General features: G+C 39.7%; 1 protein-coding gene across 1 annotated transcript in view; it reads right to left on the bottom strand.

Moving 5' to 3' along the window:
• Positions 1-24593, bottom strand: part of LOC108636217 (translation initiation factor IF-2-like) — a 229011-nt gene that overhangs the window by 179955 nt on the left and 24463 nt on the right. The gene's annotated exons all lie outside the window — the stretch shown is intronic.

Here is a 24593-nt window from a genome sequence, read left to right as displayed (position 1 = left end):
AAAGCCTTAAGAACCTGCTGCTCCACTATTTAGTGAAGGTAAATCACAACACTTCCATACACGATAATAAAGGAACATGAAATTAAACTTTTACCCATTTTGATAAGCACATCATTTAGTATCAATGCAGATGAATAGAGGAGGGGAGCAGTTAACAATTAGATTCGACTGACCCCATACGAGGCCTTATGGTATTATAGGACTAGAGAGAACTAAGGTTTTTAATTGAAAATGAGATAAGTAATTATCTTCAATTCTTGTTCTAAGAAGGTAGTAATTAGAGTGGATCCCCACTCCTGGGTCAATACTCCCAGCCTACAACCTGATAGAATTCCCCAGCTTGACTTTAACAGAATAAATGGCACAATATATCCTGAAATCTGTGGGGAAGGCAAAAAGGATGATGGGGTGTCTTAAGCCTATAATTGTTCCCTCAGAGGATGGGAACTACAGGTAATTTTCATAAGAGATTCCCACTATTGGAACCTATAACCCCCTGGAGTATCTTTAAGAAAGAAGAAAAGGCCTCATTAGTGACTCAATCCTATAATCCTTTCAATTCTCATATATTGAAGTGTGAAGATGCAAAATGATGGAACCTAACTCCCAGCTCAGGTAATGGTGTAATCTGGAAAAGATATATGACTTTAAACAAATTCCCAATGATGCCAGAGTATGGGAACAACTGTTTAGACTACAAAGCAATATGAAAGAGCAAGATCACGAAATGGAACAGGGAATATGCTCCTCAGAGTCAGAAAGATAAGGATACACTATCTGGAAGATTAGTTAGGATTTTGTATTTTAATTGCTGGTAAGGAACAGTGCTTGAATGAAAGAGTTCAATCTTTCTGCTGGGCAGTATGTGTTTGCATTCATGAATCAAGATGGTTACACTAATTGTAGTTGCCAGCAGGAAGTGTTGAAAATAACTTGATCTTTCATCAGACCCATACCATGAGACATATTGATGAGACTGGCATCTCTCTCAGGTTGAAAGGAGAAAGATGACAAGCAGGAGGCAGATCAGATTTTAAGTGCCAGAGTGAATATATATGTATTGATAATTCTAATTGTCAAACTTTGAATCTTACAGGCCATTGGGGCAAGAAAGACCTTAAATATCTAGTTTGACTCTCAAATCCTTAAGCAGAGAACACAATGAGAGATTTCATGATGGCATAGCAACTAGTTTAGAGGTGACTCTGGTTCCCTATTTTGTAAGAATTCCTGTGAAGATCAGTGTGAGATACCAAGTGACAAAAGGAGGAAGAAATAAAATAAGAAATGACTTTTGGGCAGCACCATTGGATAGCAGTTAAATTTTCTTTGGTTTGGATTAGAAATGTTTAACATGGCATTAACAAGGAGGGCTGAGCATTTAAAACCTCATGCACAGATATTTTAAAGCTTCCACTGGATCAAAGAATGTATAGAGCGTTGTGTCTTTTTAAAAAGGTCTCTAGCCTCAGAACCCAGAAGCTTGCTGAGTCTTGGTAAAAGCACCAATTCTATTTCCATTTTTATTCCTCTTCCAATTTTATGTAAAAGGTACATTTTCATTAGAGGAATTAGGTAGCTAACTCTCTTGGAAAGATTCAGCTGTCACCGAGTAACACAATCTTTTCCTGCCCTCCTCACCCAGGCTGGCAGCTACTGGACTCCAGCAAAGAGTGGCTTTCTTTTGCTGGGACGCTTCATGCTGCAGTGACAGCTGACAGGAGCGTGGTAACAGCTAAGGTGTCAAGCCGTCCCTTCCCCAATTCCATTTGCTGTGGGAACGTGCTAACTTGAAAGTCCATAAGCCATTTAAGAACAAGAATTAGTAGACAGTACAGGTTTCTATTCTTTTCTATAGTCCTCTGAAGCAGGGAAATAATGTTTTTCATTTGAGACCATCGTATTTATGTGCTCTTTTGGTCACAGATGCAAAATACTTTGGAAAAACATCCTAGTGTGTGTACCATGTTGATGTTCAAGCAACAAAAGAACTAAGTCAACTTAAAATGTTTTTAACTCTCTATATTAAGGGGTAGTGGAGAACATCTTTTTTTCAATGAAGGATCAATCACAAAATACAAGTTTGATATCAGATGGGACAAAAAAATAGATTAAATTTCCAGTGTATGTAGGAGTATATTTTCCATGGACTTAAAAAAGAAAAAATTCATTCACAGACTAATATTCTTTTCAATCTTAGCTGTGTTAATGGGCATAGGAGGGGTTGGGTAAAATCCACAAATCAACAGTATCCAAAGCACCACTGAAATGAAGTAATCACTGTGGGAAATCAAAACTGTATAAGACACAGTTCCCACTTTGAAGGACCTTCCTCGCTTATTGGATAGATCAGTTCAGTTCAGTCACTCAGTTGTGTCCGACTCTGCGGCACCATGAACTGCAACACACCACGCCTCCCTGTCCATCACCAACTCCTAGAGTTTACTCTAACTCATGTCCATTGAGTCAGTGATGCCATCCAACCATCTCATCCTCTGTCATCCCCTTCTCCTCCTGCCTTCAATCTTTCCCAGCATCAGGGTCTTTTCCAATGAGTCAGCTCTTTGCATCAGGTGGCCAAAGTATTGGAGTTTCAGCTTCAACAGCAGTCCTTCCAATGACCATTCAAGACTGATTTCCTTTAGGATGGACTGGTTAGATAGATAATGATATGTAAGAGACATGTCATGAAATATTATCCCAAGTTTTACCTAAAATGATGCATTTTCCATTTCAGAGATACAGTGTGGTTGCTAGAGTAAACATTTACCTATGAGTCAAATGCCCTGGTCAATGCCCAAACACCAACTTAAAAGCTATTTAATGTCTCTATATTCACTTCCTATAAGCAGGTTGGACTAGATAACATATTTCACATTCAGACATTTTTCAGTTTATGATGTCATAAGAATATTTGCTGGGCTTCCCTGGTGGCTCAGGGGTAAAGAATCCACTGGCTGTGCAGGAGGCACAGTTCAATTCCTGGGTAGGGAAGATCCCCTGGAGTAGGAAATGGCAACCCAATCCCATATTCTTGCCTGGGAAATCCTATGGACAGAGGAGCCTGGTGGGCTACAGCCCATGGGGTTGCAAAAGTGTTGGACACAACTTATCGAGTAAACAACAACAGTAAATAGGTAAAATTAGTAAAGTATTTAAAAATTTACCCATGATTTAAGTGAATTTAGGTCAACAAAAGAAGTTCCATGTTCTAAAAATGGTTTTGCTAGGTTGCTTCCCACTAATGTAATTCGAGCTTTTACAAATGAGTGTATTTTCTTGTTGTTGTTTAAATAAGACAAACTGAACTTCTCTCTGGTGCCACTATTTACACATGAGGTGTTTACTTTTTAGTTTATCCTACTGATTTCTGTCAATCCCCCAAGTGGTTTTAACTGAAGGCAAGGTTATCTTGCCACCCTTGATTTGGGGCAATCAGCCATCACAAAGCAAGTCCTGGTAATAAACATTAGAAGGAGAGGCCTGCAAACAGCTCCAGAATGATAAATAAGGATATCGTTTTCCAAATAGGAAACAGGAGGAGGTTAATTTAAAATAAACCACCAAGAGGTTTCTTACAGAGTTATCATCATGGGCCTTTCAAAATAAGAGTAATCATTACGTGTGAGGGCAATTGTTCATCGGAACATCTTGTTTATTTGGCTGATTGTTCTCCCCAAGTATCATGCTTTTCAACAGATCAATCAGCAGCTTTAATCGGCTTTCCCAGACTATTTAACAGGATAATTTGGTCAAATGGCACATGTTATATAAATGGCCCTGCCCTAGCTTGCCTGATCACAGACACACTCAAGAGTTTCATGCAGACCTGTCAACACATTCTGGCTCTCTCTGCCTCTTTCTTGGAAAGTTGGGAAAGTTACTTCAAATTTCTGAGTTTTGTTTTCCTCATCTATGACATGCATGGCATAAGACCCACTTGCTGACTTAACGTGAGGACAAAGTGTGTTCTTATGTATAACAAACCTGATGTCGTGACTAGAATACATGGAGACCAAATAAATGATGGTTACAGTGATTCAGCTGTAATCCTATACAATGATCCTTCTCCTGTTGGAGAAGGAAATGGGAACCCACTCCAGTATTCTTGCCTGGAAAATCCCATAGATAGAGGAGCCTTGTGGGCTATAGTCCATGGGGGTTGCAAAGAGTCAGACACAACTGAAGAAATTTAGCCTGCATGCATGTGCTATTTGGATTTGGTTGGGTTATTTATGGATCTATTGCATAGGCTGAAGGAAAAGCATGAGGTGGTGGGAGCAGGGAACACTGATGGGTTGGTTTGAAGCAGGTTGTGATAGCAGAGAAGGAACAGGTATGAACAAGTTATGAGGAGCTGTAATCCTTTAGAGGCCAGCCCTCAAAACTCACTCTGGCCAGCATAGACGAGGTTTGGATTCTGGAATGTGGCTGTTCAGAAGACAGAAAAAGAGTAAGAGGAGGAGGCTTCTATGAGTTACTTTACAAAGAGTTGAGACAGGATGCCTATTTTTCTAGGTTTCCCTGAGATGGTGGGATTTTTCAGAATGTAGAATTTTCAGTCCCCAAACTGGTTCAGTTTTGGCATCTAGTTCAGGCTCATTGGTAGTAAAGAGCCAAGAAGATAGTGACTCTGGAACCTTATAATAAATTTTAAGATTCACAGCTGCTAGATTACATGTAACATATACCAAAGTGAAATTTATTTTCAGAATACCAAGATTAGGTACTATCTAAATTATTTAAAAATTGTTTACAGTGGGTAGCCATTCCCTTTTCCAGAGGATTTTTTGACCCAGGGATTGAACCCACGTCTCCTGCATGGCAGCAGAATCTTTACTGTCTGAGCCACCAGGGAAGCCCTTTAAAATATATTCTGTCTAGAGCATGTATTAGCTGTTTTTATTTATGGGTAAATCTAACTCATAAGAAGAGGGAAATATTGTTAATAATAATCAAACAAAAGATTGCTAAATAACAATAAATCTGGTTTATAGCTAGTACCTTAATATTGTTACTTAAAATGTTATCAAATACTCTCAATTTGTGTGTTAAAAGATCTCATGTTTCACAGATTTTTACCTTTCTTTCAAAATGACATGATCAATTGGACATTTCTGATTGTATTTTTAAGAAACAGAACATTAACTTTGATTCCAGAAGAGGAACTTTATTTCATATTTATTAACAATCAAAATACTCAATGTTAATTACAGATTTTACACTCTTCAAAAACCAAATCTTATTCCAAAATATATCATAAAAAGCAATAAGACAGTTAATAATGTATTTATAGCACAGTAAGTTTTTCTGTCAAATTTTAAATTTCACAGAATTTAATAAGTCTTCTCAGTTAATTGGCCCTGGGATCTTTGATACTCTAGCTTATCCTCCTTAATCATTATTAATCCCATCAGCTTTCAACAAATGGATTCTATATGTAAATAGTAGAGGAGAGAGAAGGCAAGAGTAAAAATACTATCTTTGAATTTTATTAATTATTAATAAACCCTTATAAAGGCAGAGATGAATTAGGATTTGATTAGCTATTGGACTTCCCTGGTTGCTCAGATGGTAAAGAATCTGCCTGCAATGAGACCTGAGTTCAATTTCTGGGTCAGTAAGATCTCCTGGAGGAACTGGCAACCCACTCCAGTATTCTTGCCTGGAAAATCCTATGCACAGAGGAGCCTGGCAGACCACAGGATCTCAAAAAGCTGGATACAACTGAGGGACTAGATGACATGATGTGATTCGCTATTAATCTGTACCTTTTTCTGTTAGAAAAAAAGTACATCAAATATATATGGTTTTCAAAATGAAGAAGAATACACAGATGCTAAAGAAATAAATCTTTAGATAGTAACTTTTTGAATTGGAAGAAAACTTGGCACTATCCTACAGCCCACCTATTGGAACTAATGTCAGTATTTGGTGATTCCTGAGCAATATCAGAAAGATGCAAGTTAAGTACAATAATAAATATTTAGCCCTCAGCACAGCAACTGTACAGAGTGAACTCGATAAATATTCAGTTCAGTTCAGTTCAGTTCAGTCACTCAGTCGTGTCCCACTCTTTGTGACCCCATGAATTGCAGCACCCCAGGCCTCCCTGTTTATCACCATCTCTCAGAGCTCACTCAGACTCGCGTCCATCGAGTCAGTGATGCCATCCAGCCATCTCATCCTCAGTTGTCCCCTTCTCCTCCTGCCCCCAATCCCTCCCAGTATCAGAGTCTTTTCCAATGAGTCAACTCTTCGCATGAGGTGGTCAAAGTACTGGAGTTTCAGCTTCAGCATCATTCCTTCCAAAGAAATCCCAGGGCTGATCTCCTTCAGAATGGACTGGTGGGATCTCCTTGCAGTCCAAGGGACTCTCAAGAGTCTTCTCCAACACCACAGTTCAAACGCATCAATTCTTCGGCGCTCAGCCTTCTTCACAGTCCAACTCTCACATCCATACATGACCACTGGAAAAATCATAGCCTTGACTAAATGGACCTTTGTTGGCAAAGTAATGTCTCTGCTTTTGAATATGCTATCTAGGTTGGTCATAACTTTTCTTCCAAAGAGTAAGCCTCTTTTAATTTCATGGCTGCAGTCATCATCTGCAGTGATTTTGGAGCCCCCAAAAATAAAGTCTGACACTTTTTCCACTGTTTCTCCATCTATTTCCCATGGAGTGATGGGACCGAATGCCATGATCTTCGTTTTCTGAATGTTAAGCTTTAAGCCAACCTTTTCACTCTCCTCTTTTACTTTCAAGAGGCTTTTTAGCTCCTCTTCACTTTCTGCCATAAGGGTGGTGTCATCTGCATATCTGAGGTTATCAATATTTCTCCCAGCAATCCTGATTCCAGCTTGTGTTTCTTCCAGTCCAGCGTTTCTCATGAGGTACTCTGCATAGTAGTTAAATAAGCAGGGCAACAATATACAGCCTCGACATACTCCTTTTCCTATTTGGAACCAGTCTGTTGTTCCAATCCAGTTCTAACTGTTGCCTCCTGACCTGCACACAGATTTCTCAAGAGGCAGATCAGGTGGTCTGGTGTTCCCATCTCTTTCAGAATTTTCCACAGTTGATTGTGATCCACATAGTCAAAGGCTTTGGCATAGTCAATAAAGCAGAAGTAAATGTTTTCTGGAACTCTCTTACTTTTTCCATGATCCAGCGGATGTTGGCAATTTGATATCTGGTTCCTCTGCCTTTTCTAAAACCAGCTTGAATATCAGGACATTCATGGTTCACATATTGCTGAAGCCTGGCTTGGAGAATTTTGAGCATTACTTTACTAGCATGTGAGATGAGTGCAATTGTGCGTTAGTTTGAGCATTCTTTGGCATTGCCTTTCTTTGGGATTGGAATGAAAATGACCTTTTCCAGTCCTGTGGCCACTGCTGAGTTTTCCACATTTGCTGGCATATTGAGTGCAGCACTTTCACAGCATCATCTTCCAGGATTTGAAATAGCTCTACTGGAATTCCATCACCACCACTAGCTTTGTTCGTAGTGATGCTTTCTAAGGCTCACTTGACTTCACATTCTAGAATGTCTGGCTCTAGGTGAGTGATCACACCATCGTGATTATCCAGGTTGTGAAGATCCTTTTTGTACAGTTCTTCTGTGTATTCTTGCCATCTCTTCTTAATATCTTCTGCTTCTGTATTAGTGGCAATGATTTAACAAGTCTTCTCGGTTAATCGGCCCTGGGATCTTTGATACTCTAGCTTATCCTCCTTAATCCTTATTAATCCCATCATCTTTCAACAAATGGATTTGATATGTAAATAGTAGAAGAGAGAGAAGGCAAGAGTAAAAATAATATCTGTAAATTTTATTAATTATTAATAAACCTTATAAAGGCAGAGGGGAATTGGAGTGACCTGAATGGTTAAAATCATGACTAAAAGGTTTTTTTTTTTTTTTTTAAAAAAACAAACCTCTTTCAATGCTATTTTGCACTCCTTTAGTACTTCTTAATCAAGAACTGACTACAGTGACATTTTTGATGGTAAAGAAATGTTGAGAAAAGTAAAAAGTATGTGTGGTTTTCTGCTTCACTTGTTGAGAGGATTGCGATAAAATAACCATTTAAATTCATGGGGTCGCAAAGAGTCGGACACAACTGAGCGACTGAACTGAGCTGAACTGAACCATTTAAAATCAAGAAATGGAGCAAGAGGCCCTACTCTAAAAAAGACAGTACTTTTAATGTTTCATGAATGTTATGAGTCACAGGAATAGCTACCCATGGGGTCCTTATCTTGAAGACTGAAAAACTGTGGGCAAAAGAAACTAGAAAAATAAAAGGGTAGGACTATTTCTCCTCTGATGGTCACCCTCTAGACTCCCTTAAACAACCTTTCTCATAGTGTTCTAAATCACTGCTTCTCAAATTTTAATGTACATATAAACCACCTGAGGATCATGTTAGAATACACGTGCTGATTCTGTAAGCCTGAATTGTAGCCCGAGATTTTCCATTTTTAACAAGATCCCAAGCAAAACTGCCAGTCCAGAGACTGCACCACGAGTAGCAAGCCTTCACATTACTTCCACTGAGTATCGTTTCTCACCCCTTTGGTGACTGTACATTCTGTACTTTTCAGGACAACTTCAATGTTATTGATATTTCATTATTTTCATCAGTCAATTAGTTAACTAAATTGATTTAATTGTTATACTTTTGGGAGATTGTTCATATAAAAGATTTCTCTTATCAGAAAATATATCAATCTGGATTACTTCAGTTTGGGGTTTAGAAGATAGAGTTATCACCAGTGACTTACCAAATAATATTCTCTTAAGGACTTCCCACTTACTGTAGTACCCCTTTCTGCGTCTGTATAACAACTTGGATAGAACAAAGAAACCATTATTTCCTACCAGTCAAAGCAAAATGAGTCATCCTTAAAGGAAGAAATGCTGAGATGTGCCAGACCCCTGGGCTAGGTATTACGGTTGGAACGAGAGAGAACTTGACTTAGGAAACGTTTTTGATGGTCATTTCTGGTTTCCTTCTCTATCAAAAAATAAATTGTAGATAATCTCTTCTCTGGGGTCCAGGCTCCAAGCTCTAAGTCTTAATCTAATGCATGGATGAAATTTTACTGTGCTCAGAGGAATTGAGTTGTTTCCTTGCTCTGTCATCTACTAGCTGTTTGACATTGGTCAAACTACTTTACTTAACCTTTCAGAACTTCTGTTTTCTTTTTCTTTTCTCTCTCTCTCTCTCTTTTCTTTTTTAATAGGGGAAAATGAGGTTAGGGAAGCACCAAGTTTAAAAAGAAAATATGTCCATAAGAGATTATTAGAAGCCAGGGTTACTTAGGGCATATCTGGATTCCTGATAATAGTATTTTAAAACTTGCTGTACTATGTCTCTATTTAAAGTTAACTCTTAAGTTGAATGCTACTTTTGGGATTCACCTTAGCACTCTTGACCTCAAAGTTCATCTCAATAAAGAGAAAGAACGTTTTTTAGTATGATGGCTCAAGTCTTTTTTTCTGAACTCCAAATCACTGAGATATAAATGTGAAATTAAAATAACATTCATTATTTCCTTGGAAGTGATGAACAGCAATACATGAGCATGTATGTTGCTCTGGTTTCTCCAAGACCTGAGTAACTGCTCAATAAACAAATGGATGAATAAAATCATGGATAAATTCTGCAAAGCCTGTGACAGAAGAAAAATTTTAGTACCTAAATTAAAGCATAAGCACCATAATTTTTCTCCAGCCTTTGAATTCCTTTCACTTCATAATATTTTTAAAAGTAGCAGTCTATCAACATTTTAGAAACCTTCAAATTCTAGGCAGGAGCACAACACATTGCTATGCAAAAGGTGAAAATAAAACATCTACAAACTACCTCTAGAAAGCATTTTTGTGAAAGTTTATTTAAAATAATGCATCCTGAAGAAAAGAAATATTGATATGAAACACTGTAGTAAACCACAAAAATACCTGAAACCCTCAACTCGATAATTATTTTCAAATAACACTCCCCAAATGGAAAACCACAGTCCTACACACATGCAATGTTTCCCCTCCCAACTTCCCAGCAAATTCATGGATTCAGACTGATGCTTTCAGAGCACAGTTATTAAAAAAAAAAGTGTATGTTGTCATTCTGTCACTAAGTTGTGTGTGACCCTTTGTGACCCCATGAACTACAGCATACCAAGCTTCCTTGTCCTTCACCAACTCCTGGAGCTTGCTCAAACTCATGTGCATTCAGTTGGTGATGCCATCCAACCATCTCATCCTCTGTCCATCCGCTTCTCCTCCTGTCTTCAATCTTTATCAGGGTCTCTTCTAATGAATCGACTCTTTGTATCAGGTGGCCAAAATATTGGAGCTTCAGCTTCAGTATCAGTCTTTCTAATGAATATTCAGGATTGATTTCCTTTAGGATTGATTTGATCTGGCAGTCCAAGGGGCTCTCAAGAGTCTTCTCCAACACTAGCTCAAAAGCATCATTTCTCAGTGTTCAGCCTTCTTTATGGTCCAACTCTCACATCCGTACATGACTACTGGAAAAGTGTATGAGGCCCTGTTATTTTGGATCTCCCACAGTACCATGTAACATGGATCTCTGTGTTTGATTATAGTTTAAAGATTCATTCCAGGGAGCTATTAAGAACTGTTTTAACTTTAAAATTTTCAAAATGCAAAAGAAAATCCAGGAAATAAAACTTGCATGATGACTCTGTTGGCTTTTTCCAACACTGATTTCTAGATGGGAATTGCTAAAATGTGTTGTCTTCAAAAGTCCTGATTAGAGGATCATCCTTAAAAGGTTCATTTTCTGGACACTAAGTAACATCTGGTGAAGGAATTAAACAAAACATATAAGCTTTGAAACTGGTGTCAAATGGGGAAAAGATTTCAATCAAGTAATTGTACTTTTAGTCTATATTTGAAAAGGAGTTTTCTAACCAAAACCACTTGGATTGTGCTCAATGGACTATATACAAATAATTTGTCACTCTGTTTTATATCAACTATACTCTTTTTATCCATAAGCTCAGTTCCTAGGTTATTATATTTTAAAAAAATATAATTTTTTATATTAAAAAAATGGAGATATTTGTCTTGGATAGGATTTCTTTTTGCAGGCTGTCCAAGAGAGAGAGAAAAACAAATGAATTCTACCAACACTAACCTCAGTCTTTTTAGTCATTTAGTTTCTTAAAAATCATTGTGTGCAGCAATCTTCTTCATACAATGTCACACAGTTAATCTTAGAAATAAAACATTACTAGGTAGAAGGAATACATAAAGAGAATTTAATTATTCTTTTACTGACCATGAATTAATAATAGAAGTATTATTTTTCTCATTGCATTTCTAATGAATGAAGGCTAGCAATCCTTTCTGAACACAAATTTCAGTAACAGAATCATGATGAGACTGAAGAATTTTAAATATTTCCTGCACTTAAGAACTGCCCTTTCAAAAAGACTGCCACTGTTGAAGAAATCCAAGATGATCATAATGTGCATATGTAGCCTTAAAAGAAAAAAAAAAATCTGGGTCGTAAAATAAATAATCTGAACTTCTTTGTTGTTTTACCATGCAGTTATGGGGCTTTCTTGGTGGCTTAGTGGTGAAGAATCTGCCTACCAAGTAGGAAATGTGAGTTCAGTTCCTGGGTCAAGGAGATCCTCTGGAGAAGGAAATGGCAACCCACTCCAGTATGCTTGCCTGGGAAATCCCACGGACAGAGGAAACTGGTGGGCTACAGTCCATTAATGACTAAACAACATTAACAACCATGCAGTTATAACTCTCCTCTTGCCACGGTAAGCATTCAGCTACTCAGAGTTCTATTAGAAAACACACTTTATTAACCAAAACTTAACGACTCCTCTCCTCTCACCATATTCACAATGTTATAATACAATATTTAATAACAACCTTAAGGTGAAAATAAAACCTTGGAAGAATTAATTTCTGAAACATCAAGGGATTTGTTACCTTATAGATTATCTGCCTCACTTTAGCCAACTCTCAGTTGGCTAAAACATTTGAGAAAACAGAATCCAAATCTTAATTATTCTAACAAAATTTACCCTGTATGTAGGTGATATTTAAAAACTGTAAGGAGAATTCACAGAATTAAAGAAAAGATACCTAAAATGAGGTGGGGAGATAACAAAATATATATTAGTATGGTCTGCTGAAGGGGGCAGCAGAGGATGAGATGATTAGATAGCATCACTGACTCAGTGGACATGAAATTTAGCAAGCTCCAGGAGATAGTGGAGGACACGGGAGACTGGTGTGCTGCAGTCTATGTAGTCGCAAAGAGCTGAACACGACTTAGCAACTGAACAACAACAAGCCTGGGCACAGTGTTTACTAATTTAAATAAAGTGTTTAACTTATGAGAACTTAATAAAAATTAAGATCAATTCAGTTCAGTTCAGTCGCTCAGTCGTGTCCGACACTTTGCGACCCCATGAATCGCAGCACACCAGGCCTCCCTGTCTATCACCATCTCCCGGAGTTCACTCAGACTCACATCCATCGAGTCAGTGATGCCATCCAGCCATCTCATCCTCGGTCATCCCTTTCTCCTCCTGCCCCCAATCCCTCCCAGCATCAGAGTCTTTTCCAATGACTCAGCTCTTCTCATTAGGTGGCCAAAGTACTGGAGTTTCAGCTTCAGCATCATTCCTTCCAAAGAAATCCCAGGGTTGATCTCCTTCAGAATGGACTGGTGGGATCTCCTTGCAGTCCAAGGGACTCTCAAGAGTCTTCTCCAACACCACAGTTCAAAAGCATCAATTCTTTGGCGCTCAGCCTTCTTCATAGTCCAACTCTCACATCCATATATGACCACAGGAAAAACCATAGCCTTGTCTAGACAGACCTTAGTTGGCAAAGTAATGTCTCTGCTTTTGAATATGCTATCTAGGTTGGTCATAACTTTTCTTCCAAGGAGTAAGCGTCTTTTAATTTCATGGCTGCAGAAACCATCTGCAGTGATTTTGGAGCCCCCCAAAATAAACTCTGATACTGTTTCCACTGTTTCCCTGTCTATTTCCCATGAAGTGATGAGACCGGATGCCATGATCTTCGTTTTCTGAATGTTGAGCTTTAAGCAAACTTTTTCACTCTCCTTTTTCACTTTGATCAAGAGGCTTTTTAGCTCCTCTTCACTTTCTGCCATAAGGGTGGTGTCATCTGCATATCTGAGGTTATTGATATTTCTCCTGGCAATCTTGATTCCAGCTTGTGTTTCTTCCAGTCCAGCGTTTCTCATGATGTACTCTGCATATAAGTTAAATAACAGGGTGACAATATACAGCCTTAACGTGCTCCTTTTTGATCTTCACGACCCAGATAATCGTGATGATGTGATCACTAATCTAGAGCCAGACATCTTGGAATCTGAAGTCAAGTGGGCCTTAGAGATCATCACTATGAACAAAGCTAGTGGAGGTGATGGAATTCCAGTTGAGCTGTTTCAAGTCCTGAGGGATGATGCTGTGAAAGCGCTGCACTCAATATGTCAGCATATTTGGAAAACTCAGCAGTGGCCACAGGACTGGAAAAGGTCAGTTTTCATTCCAATCCCAAAGAAAGGCAATGCCAAAGAATGCTCAAACTACTGCACAGTTGCACTCATCTCACATGCTAGTAAAGTAATGCTCAAAATTCTCCAAGCCAGGCTTCAACAATACGTGAACCGTGAATGTCCTGATGTTCAAGCTGGTTTTAGAAAAGGCAGAGGAACCAGAGATAAATTGCCAACATCCGCTGGATCATGGAAAATGCGAGAGTTTTCCAGAAAAACATCTATTTCTGCTTTATTGACTATGCCAAAGCCTTTGACTGTGTGGATCACAATAAACTGGAAAATTCTGAAAGAGATGGGAATACCAGACCACCTGACCTGCCTCTTGAGAATAGGAGACTTAAAAACTAAAGCCTAAAGATAGAAGGGACTAAGAGAATGAATCCGATCCCCTCATTTTACTGAGAAAGCCAAAGCCCAGAGGTTATGTGATTAGGTTTGGACCATTACTAAGTCTGATTTCCCACTCAATGTATTTTCCATAACAGGATATAAGAAGAATATACAAAATGTAGGCTAAAGTTTGGGGATGGGGGAAGCACATCTAAAGTATGGAGATTATTGGCTTTTAATAACCAGTTATGAGGTTTCCCAGGTGGCTCAGATGGTAAAGAATCTGTCTGCAATGCGAGAGACATGGGTTCAATCCCTGGGTCGGGAAGAACCCCAGGAGCAAGGAACGGCTATCCACTCTAGTATTCTTGCCTAGAGAATTCCATGGACAGAGGAGCCTGGTGGGCTACAGTCCATGTGGTCACAAAGAGTCAGACAGGACGAGTCAAGCATTATTCTAGACGTTTTTATGTGTCTATTGTGCTTAACCACATAGCAACACTATGAGGAAGTTACCATCCTTGGTTTAGAGATATAGGAACTGAAACTCAGAGAGGTCATCCTGACTCTAATGTCTATGCATTTCCACTATACTTGCCCCAGACACTTACTGATCCTATTTCTCTGGCCACTGATTGACTTCTCAATGGCCAATTAGCTCACATACCCATTTAACAAATATACACCAAGTCTCAGCTTTGTGCCAAATCCCAACCCCCTGGGAGTTGAGTGTGTATTGATGAACAGAAGAGGTTTGACCTCTGCCCTCAGGGAGCCAGTGGACACGGGGACCAGCTCTACTATTTCTTAACCCAGGAGTGTCTCTTTCACACTTTCAGGTCTGGCTATCTCCACTTCAAATAACTCTCTGGAAGCTCTGATAGTGATCAGATCCTCAGTAAAATTATTTGAAAACTTAACATTAGCCTTTCATATCCTACTTTTCCTCTGAAAGAATATTAATGCAAATAGTTTCGGTAAAAGTTGGCAAGAACACTTTATACAATGGTTTTCCACAGTATGGAACCATCAAATTTCAAAATTGCTTCAGGATTAAAACACGTTCTTGAAATTTTACATTTTCAAGGATTCTTTAATTCAAACACAGTGGAATCTAAGCATAGTGCAATACTTTTTAAAAGTTGAGTTTATTTTTAGACTCTATTCAATAGAGATCAATTAGGAAAAAAGTGATCATAAAGCATGGACCACAGTAATTGTGTGGTATCAAAGTGACAGTATAATGCCTGAAACATCAGTTCTGAAAATTTAAATCATTCTTATATGTAAAATATATTCTATGAATGACATTAAAGAATGAATAGCTTGGTATATGGTTTTTGTCCAGTCATTTTATGAATGTCCACTGTCAAATTCCCATACATAATTTGGTTTTGTATTTGAAAGCAATGCTTATCATTCTATCACCAATCAGGCCTCTGTACATGCAGCCCAAGAAGAATGATGTGTGTCAGAGAGGCCTGTCTACACTGCCTAGATGAGATTGATCCTTGATTTGCAGCCACAGCTGCTAATGGCTAGGAATACAACTATTTTCAACCACTCCACTTAGATTCACATTCTTCTCTGCCCTGGTGCTTTAAAAAGCACCAGGAGGTTTTCCTGTCTCCTGGCAGGCCATCATTCTACAGACTGACTTTAATTTGAGCTTGGCATGTCATTGCACGTGTGTGGGAGCATCATCTGAAATCTTCAGAAATATTTTCTTTCTTCAGAACAAGTAAAATTGGCCTCAAGAATAAACAAGTGACCTAAGAGAAGCATGACTGATGAGTCACTCTGAATGTTGCTGCACAATTCACAGGCTGTTATAGCTACAGGATCCCGTGCCCCAGACTCGACTGTTGGACTTTGAGAACCTCCCTCTGTTGTCCTGCTTTGCCTTCAGATGACCCTCACAGGAGAAGATGATAGATACGTTAGAGAGACTCCAGACTGCTCATGTCATGAGGCATTGCTCATAAGTCTACTCACCTTCACTCCTCTGAAATGGCCTATTCCCTATAATTACCTTATCATCTACATGCTTCAATCTTTTTTCATGATTTCTCCAGAACCCTAGCCTCAGATAGTAGTCAGATGTTAGCAGATTTGGTTATTAAAATGATATAAAATTTAGTTTGGATGATGGAATATATTTGTATGATTTAAGCAGTCTGTTCAATTTACATGCTTAGTCACATATAAAACTAAAGCACTTAGATCTGGGCATCTTCCCCAACTCACCCATTTCCTGGCTGACAAGAGGACCTGAGGCCAGCAGCATACTTCCCTGTTACAGGCATCCATTAAGATGAGTTTTAAAGCAAGTGAAACTGGTTGAGTTCCTAAGATGTCGAAGTAGAAAGACACCTCCTTTCATGGGCACACCAAATTTGCAACTATTTACAGAACAGCTATTGATGAAACAGAAATTACAAGAAAAGATCTTCTACAACTAAAGATATCGGGAAGAAATCACAGTGAGATAGGTAACTGGGGGTTGAGTTGTTGTACAGTCAAGATCCATACCTTCCAAGTGAAAGTGAAAGCGAAAGTGAAGTCCCTCAGTCAGGTCCGACTCTTTGAGACCCCATGGATGGTAGCCTACCAGTCTCCTCTGTCCATGTGATTTTCCAGGCAAGAATACTGGGTTGGGTTGCCATTTCCTTCTCCAGGAGATTTTCCCAACCCAGGGATTGAACTCGGCCCTCCAAGTGGGCAATCCACAAATGGGAGAATAATTATAGTTGCAGAAGTTCTCCCCAAGAAATGATTGGTCTGAGCCCTGTATTGGGCTTTCTAGCCTAGGAGTCCTGTGCCAGGAAGATGAACCCCCATTATGTTTGCTTTTGAAGACCAGTGGTGCTTACTTGTGGAAGACCCAGAGGGTGGGAGGAAATAGAGACTCTGCTCATAAAAGGCACCTACAAAATCTCACACACTCTGAGACCCCAGAATACAAGCAGAAATTTGAACAGAGCCTGAGTCAGACCTGCCTGACCTTAGAGAGTCTCCTAGAGAGGTAGGAAGCAACTGGAGCTCTCCCTGGGGACATAGACACTGGCGGCACCCATTTGGGGGAACTTGAAAAGGCAGAGGAACCAGAGATCAAATTGCCAACATCCGCTGAATCACTGAAAAAGCAAGAGAGTTCCAGAAAAACATCTATTTCTGCTTTATTGACTATGCCAAAGCCTTTGACTGTGTGGATCACAATAAACTGTGGAAAATTCTGAAAGTGATGGGAATACCAGACCACCTAACCTGCCTCTTGAGAAATCTGTATTCAGGTCAGGAAGCAACAGTTAGAACTGGACATGGAACAACAGACTGGTTCCAAGTAGGAAAAGGAGTACGTCAAGGCTGTATATTGTCACCCTCCTTATTTAACTTATATGCAGAGTACATCATGAGAAACGCTGGACTGGAAGAAACACAAGCTGGAATCAAGATTGCTGGGAGAAATATCAATAACCTCAGATATGCAGATGACACCACCCTTATGGCAGAAAGTGAAGAGGAACTAAAAAGCCTCTTGATGAAAGTGAAAGAGGAGAGTGAAAATGTTGGCTTAAAGCTCAACATTCAGAAAATGAAGATCATGGCATCTGGTCCCATCACTTCATGGCAAATAGATGGGGAAACAGTGGAAACAGTGGCTGACTTTGTTTTTTTGGGGCTCCAAAATCACTGCAGATGGTGACTGTAGCCATGAAATTAAAAGATACTTACTCCTTGGAAGAAAAGTTATGACCAACCTAGATAGCATATTCAAAAGCAGAGACATTACTTTGCCAACAAAGGTCAGTTTAGTCAAGGCTATGGTTTTTTCAGTGGTCATGTATGGATGTGAGAGTTGGACTGTGAAGAAAGCTGAACGTCAAAGAATTGATGCTTTTGAACTGTGGTGTTGGAGAAGACTCTTGAGAGTCCCTTGGACTGCAAGGAGATCCAACCAGTCCATTCTGAAGGAGATCAGCCCTGGGATTTCTTTGGAAGGAATGATGCTAAAGCTGAAACTCCAGTACTTTGGCCACCTCATGAGAAGATTTGATTCATTGGAAAAGATCCTGATGGTGGGAGGGATTGGAGGCAGGAGGAGAAGGAGACGACAGAGGATGAGATGGCTGGATGGCATCACTGACTCGATGGACGTGAGTTTGAGTGAACTCCGGGAGTTGGTGGTAGACATGGAGGCCTGGTGTCCTGCGATTCATGGGGTTGCAAAGAGTCAGACACGACTGAGCCACTGAACTGAACTGAACTGACTGTTCTACCATGTGGGCACTGGTGCTGGTAAACACCGGTTTACAATCCTCCCTCTAGCTTATAAGCCTCAGGACAAAGCCCCCTCCCTGCCTACCAGCCTGTAGGCACCAGGACTGAGATGCTTCAGGAACAAGCAACTGAGTTGGCAGGGACATAGCCCTACCAATGAGCCTACAGGCAGTCTTAAGATCTTGTGAATCTGCAGTCACCCCTGGACATGGCCCTCCCCACCAGAGTGCAGACCTGGCCCCACATATCTCTGGGCAGGTACCAGCCCCAGAATACCCTGGGTCCCAGACCTGTCTACCAAGCCTGATCTAGCCTCAGCACCAGCCTTACCTGTCACCAGCCTAAGGATAAGCACAGCCCCACAGCCTGCCATGGCGGCACCCTTCCCACCTACCAGCAGGCCAGCAGCCAGCTGGGCCACAGCCTTGGCCAACAAATTTCAGGACAGCCTGAACCCCACAGCCAACTATGTCAGGAACTGCCCCAGCCGGCCAGCAATCCAGCACCAGCTCTGGGCCACCTAGGAGACTCCCGGATCCAGTTCTGCCGGTCAATGTTCTAGCAATAGGCCCAGGACCTGGCTGCTCTCACTTGTAATCAGGTATCAGATCTGGGATCTTCTAGACTCCACCTCTACCTACCAATGAGCCAGGACAAGCTCCAGGGCCCCCTGGAGTTCTGCAGCCAGATGCCTCCTGACTCAACCCCATTAACAGTGGCCAGCAGCCTCCACACAAGGCAGGATCTGACAACAAAGCAGAGTGGAAGCCAGTCCGCCTTAGCAGACCACCCACTGTGGTTAGCCCACCACAACAGAGGGGCCCACATGACCCGCAGCAAGACAATCAGAATAGGAGACTTTAACAGCTCACTTACGTCAGCGGACAGGACATCCAGACAGAAAAATCAATAAGGAGGCACTGGCTTTAAATGACACATCTCATTTATGTGATAAATGCTCTTTATCACACATTAAAGATCTTTAATGATATTATAAAAAGCTCTCCAGAAAGTGGACATAAAGTTTGCATGAAAGTGAAAATGAAGTCACTCAGTCATGTCCCACTCTTTGCGACCCCACAGACGGTAGCCTACAAGGTTCCTCCACCCATGGAATTTTCCAGGCAAGAGTACTGGAGTGAGTTGCCATTTCCTTCTCCAGGGGATCTTCCCAATCAAGGGATCGAACCTGGGTCTCCTGCATTGCAAACAGGTGATTTTACCGTCTGAGCCACCAGGGAAGCCACCACTTCAACATAATAAAGGCCATATATGACAAACCCACAGCTAACATCACATTCAATGATGAAAAGTTGAAAGCATTTCCTCTAACATCATAAAGAAGACAAGGATGCCCATTCTTGCCACTTTTATTCAACATAGTGTTGGAAATTCTAGCACAGGAATCAGACAAAAAAAAAAAGAAGAAAAAGAAATCCAAATGAGAAAGGAAGAAGTAAACCTATCATTGACTGTAGAAAATATGATATCCTCAGTAGAAAATCCTAACGATGTCACAAAAAATCTACTAGAGCTGAACGGCAAGTTAGTTAAGGCTGAAGAATACTAAGTTAATATACAGAAATCTGTTGCATTTCTATACGTTAACAACAAACTATCAGAAAGAGAATTTAAAAACAATTCCATTTGCAATTTCATCAAAAAGAATAAACCCCAAAATAAACCTACCTAAGCAGGCAAAAGACCAGTACTCAGAAGACTATAGCACACTGATGAAAGAAACTGAAGATGACACAAATTGAAAGAATTATATTGTTAAAATGACTATACTACCCAAGGCAATCTCCAGATGCAAGTCCTATTAAAATATCCATTGGAATTTTCACAGAGCTAGGAAAAAAAATTTTTTTTAAATTTATACACAAATACGAAAGACCCTGAATAGCCAAAACAATCTTGAGAAAGCAGAACAGAGCTGGAAGAATCATGCTCCATGACTTCCGACTCTATTACAAAGCTACAGTAATAAAATCAGTATCATACTGGCACAAAAACAAGCACACAAATTAGTAGAACAAATAGGGAACCCAGAAATAAAGCCACACATTTATGGTCAATTAATCTATGACAAAAAAGGCAAGAATATACAATGTCTCTTTAATAAGTGATTCTGAGAAAACTGGAGAGCTATATGTTTTAAAAAAATGAAATTAGAGCATTTTCTTATACCACATACAAAAATAAACACAAAATGGCTTAAAGGCCTAAATGTAAGACTGGAAATCATAAGACTCCTAGAAGAAAATATAATCAGAATACCCTTTGATACAAATCAGCGACATTTTTTAAATCTTTCTCCTAAGGCAAAGAAAACAACAGCAAAAACAAACAAATGGGACCTAATTAAACTTAAAAGCTTTTACATAGCAAAGGAAACCATTGACAAAATGAAAAGATAACCTATAGGAATGGGAGAAAATATTTACAAATGATATGGCTTACAAGGGGTTAATATCCAAAATACATAAACAGCTCTTAAAATTTATCGAAAAGCAACCTGATTACAAAATGGGAAGAAGACCTGAATAGATGTTTTTCCAAAGAAGACATACAGGTGGCCAACTGGCACATGAAAAGATACTCAGCATCACTAATCATCAGGGAAATGCAAATCAAATCACAGTGGGTATCATCTCATACATGACAGAATGGCTATCATCAAAAATACCACAAATAACAAAGACTGGCAAGTATATGAAGAAAGGGGAACCTTTGTACACTGTTGGTGGGAGTATAAATTGGTTTAGCCACTGTGGAAAGCAGTATGAAAGGGCTTAAAAAACTAAAAATTGAACTGCCATATAATTTGACAATTTTACTCCTGGATATATGTCCAGAGGAAACAAAAAACACTAACTTGAAAAGATACATGCATCCCAACGTTCATAGCAGCATTTTTTATAGTAACCAAGATATGGAAGCAAACTAAGGGTCCATCAGCAGAAGAATAGATAAAGAATATGAATTAAATACTACTCACCCACAGAAAGGAAAATAAATTTTCCCATTTGTAGCAACATGGATGGACCTGGAGGGTATGATGCTTTGGGAAACATGTCAGATAGAGAAAGAGAAATACTATATGTTATCATTTATATGTGGAATCTAAAAAATAAACTATTTAATGTAACAACAACAAAGAAACAAACTCACAGGTACAGAGAATGAAGTAGTGGTTATCAGTGGGGAGAAAGAAGTAGGAAGGGGTGAAATAGAGAAAGGGGATAAAGAGGTACAAGCTATTCTGTATAAAATAAATTAGCTACAAGGATGTAAGATGAGATAAGGACTGAAGATGAGATTGTTGGATGACATCACCGACTCAGTGGACATGGGTTTGGGTAGACACCGGGAGTTGGTGATGGACAGGGAGACCTGGCACGCTGCGGTTCATGGGGTCACAAAGAGTCGGACACGACTGAGCGACTGAACTGAACAAGGATACGTTGTACATCATAGATAATATATCCAAAATTTTATAACTTTAAATGGAGTATAATCTACACACATTTTGAATCCTTGAGTTGTACATCTGAAATAATATTCTAAACCAAATATACTTCAATAAAAACAAAACAAAACTCACCTGAACTTCTTTAATGGCAGGGAGAAACCATATTAGAGAATAAAATCTGATGATGATATAAGTTTAACTAGTGAGGAAAAGATCTTTGTAAAGAGATTATACCAAATTCAGTTCCTAATGAACTGAATTGTCACTCTTAAGTGAGAATCAAGCTGAATTATGAAAGTAGTTGTGCCGCCTAATTTTTTGATCAGAGCAGATAAATAATATATAAAATGGTAGAGTGTATTGCATGCAGGTTGGTTAGAATGAACTGTGTAGCCCCTTTCCTCTTGTGATTTTGCACTGAAGTCTGAAAATAACTAGATATTGGCTTAGATGGAACTGTGAAAAGAGATGGAAACTCATTGCTATGAAAGGACTACAACTATAATTTCAAAGAAGTATTTTGGGTGTTTTTCAGTAATTCTTGGGAGAAAAACAAAACAGGGAATATAATCTTAAAACATAATGAGATGGGACACAGGCTTGCAGTTAAGATGTAGAAAAGTATACCTTACAAAAAAATAATTCTTTATAAATCCACAGACTGAGGGGAAAGCAGGTTTGAGAATATTTGAAGTAAAAAGAAGAAAACAAATGATGTAATTGTTGGAGCATATTATGGCTGCCTGGATGGATAAAGATACGAAGAAGTTATCTTGACAACCATCTCAGAGACTGACTAGAGGAGAGAGATTTGAACTCCCTATACAGATGCTGAAAATCTCACCATCTAAGAATAATGACAGGAAAGTTCTGTGACTTGCAAGCTTCGTCTGTCCACAAGGAGAATCCCACTACTTCATTTTTCCATTCATTCCCTCAGTGAATATCTACTGCTTGTCTGTTTTGCTCTAGGAACTGGGAATGTAAGAATAAATAAGGAAAATACTCTGAAATTTAAACTAACATGATGAACTATTGTGGCAAGGTCACAAACAGAGGCATGCGGCAAGTAAGGTCTGCAGGGTGGGAGTCCCTGAAGGAGACCACGTGAACAATATCACAGAGGAAGGTCAGTAGGTTGGGGCCTGAGACACAGCTCAGCCAGGGACAGAGGTCAGGAGAGTTAGTGATGGACAGGGAGGCCTGACATGCTGCAATTCATGGGGTCAGATATGCTTTCTGTCCAGTAGAAAGCATATCTTAGAACCAGAGAGAAATTTGGTGTGGCCAGAACCTCTTAAAGATGGAGTTTGGTAAGACAGGTGGCTGAAGAGGTGAGCATATGAATTTAGGAAATGAAAAGCTCATCCTGTGAGTTAAGAAAAATGTGACATAGTTGGGCTTTAATTTTAAAAGTTTTACAATGACTGTAATGTGAGTGTAAATGTGAGTCAGTTTTACACTGACTCAGATATGTTTGAGGAGGGCAGGATGGGGCTGGCGAGCCATATTGACTTCATTTTCTTTTGGAAAGTTTGAAAATTGCTAGATCAGGGAATTCTTAGTAGACATGTTTTTAGATTTCATCATGGCATTTGATGAGGCCTCTTGTCAACAAGTTCTAGAAACAGGTACTGGATGATGGCACAATTAAGTAGATTAATCTCCAGACTACAGCCTACCTTTCCAGTCTTGTCTTTTCTTGTTCCCCTACACCTCCCATACTCCAGCCATTAAATTCCTTGTTGGTGCCTGAACACACCCTGTATGCTCCAACCTCATTGCCTTTGTTCACTTGTTCTTGCCGCCTGGAGTGACATCCTTTCATCTCCTAAGCATTGAAACTTTGTCCATTGTTCAGCGGGCCACCTCCTCATACATATATTTGTACTTTCCTTATGATCCTTGTCTTACTCTATCTTGCATTGCAGCCATTCAGTAACTACCTAGCACTGTCTACCGTCTTTTAACATGTTTGAAGGCAGGAATATTTTCATATTACTTGGTATCATAAGGAAGCTTATACTAGCACCATGAATAACCTCTTTAGTGTTTTTCTGTCTTCCAGACACTATAGAGAGTTGCTTGTCGTCTTTATTTCCAAGTATCAGTAAAATGTACTAGTTGGAAGCAAAACTGTATCAGTCACCCAGACCCAAGTTAGGTCCTGGCTGGGACACTTATTGACTGTGTGACTTGAGGCAAGTAATTTAGCCTCTCTGAAGTTCAGTGTTCTCATCTGTAAACTTTTAAGGTTGTTTTGGTAATTGAAGTAGACTAGTGTTTAAAAGGCATGTAGGGGGGAACTCCCTGGTGGCCAGTACATACATGGGCTTCCCTGGTGGCTCAGAAGGTAAAATGTCTGCCTGCGATGCGGGAGACCTGGGTTCCATCCCTGGGTTGGGAAGATCCCCTGGAGAAGGAAATGGCAACCCACTCCAGTACTCTTGCCTGGAAAATTCTATGGACTGAGGAGCCTGGTAGGCTACAGTCCATGGGGTCACAGAGTCAGACACGACAGCAACTTCACTTTCACTTTCCCTGGTGGCCCAGTGATCAAGAATCTGCCTGCCAATGCAGGAGACACAGTGCAATCCCCGGCCTGGGAACTAAGATTCCACATGCTGTGGGGCTACTGAGTCCATACACCACAACTACTGAGCCAGTTCTCTAGAGCCCAAGCTCCGCACCAAGAGAAACCACTGCAACAAGAAGCTTGCTCGTCTCAACTAGAGAAAGTCTGTGTGCAGCAACGAAGACCCAGCACAGTTAAAAATAAATAAATACATAAAGCTTTTTAAAAAGCGATGGTATAAATTTAAAACAATTAAAAGTCAATAAAAGGCATTTAGGGGAATTCCCTGATAGTCCAGTGATTAGGACTCGGCACTTTCACTATGGTGGCCCGTGTT

Source organism: Capra hircus, chromosome 1, assembly GCF_001704415.2.
Source record: "Capra hircus breed San Clemente chromosome 1, ASM170441v1, whole genome shotgun sequence".
In the NCBI taxonomy this organism is placed as follows: domain Eukaryota; kingdom Metazoa; phylum Chordata; class Mammalia; order Artiodactyla; family Bovidae; genus Capra; species Capra hircus.
This window is presented reverse-complemented; position numbering and strand designations above follow the sequence as displayed.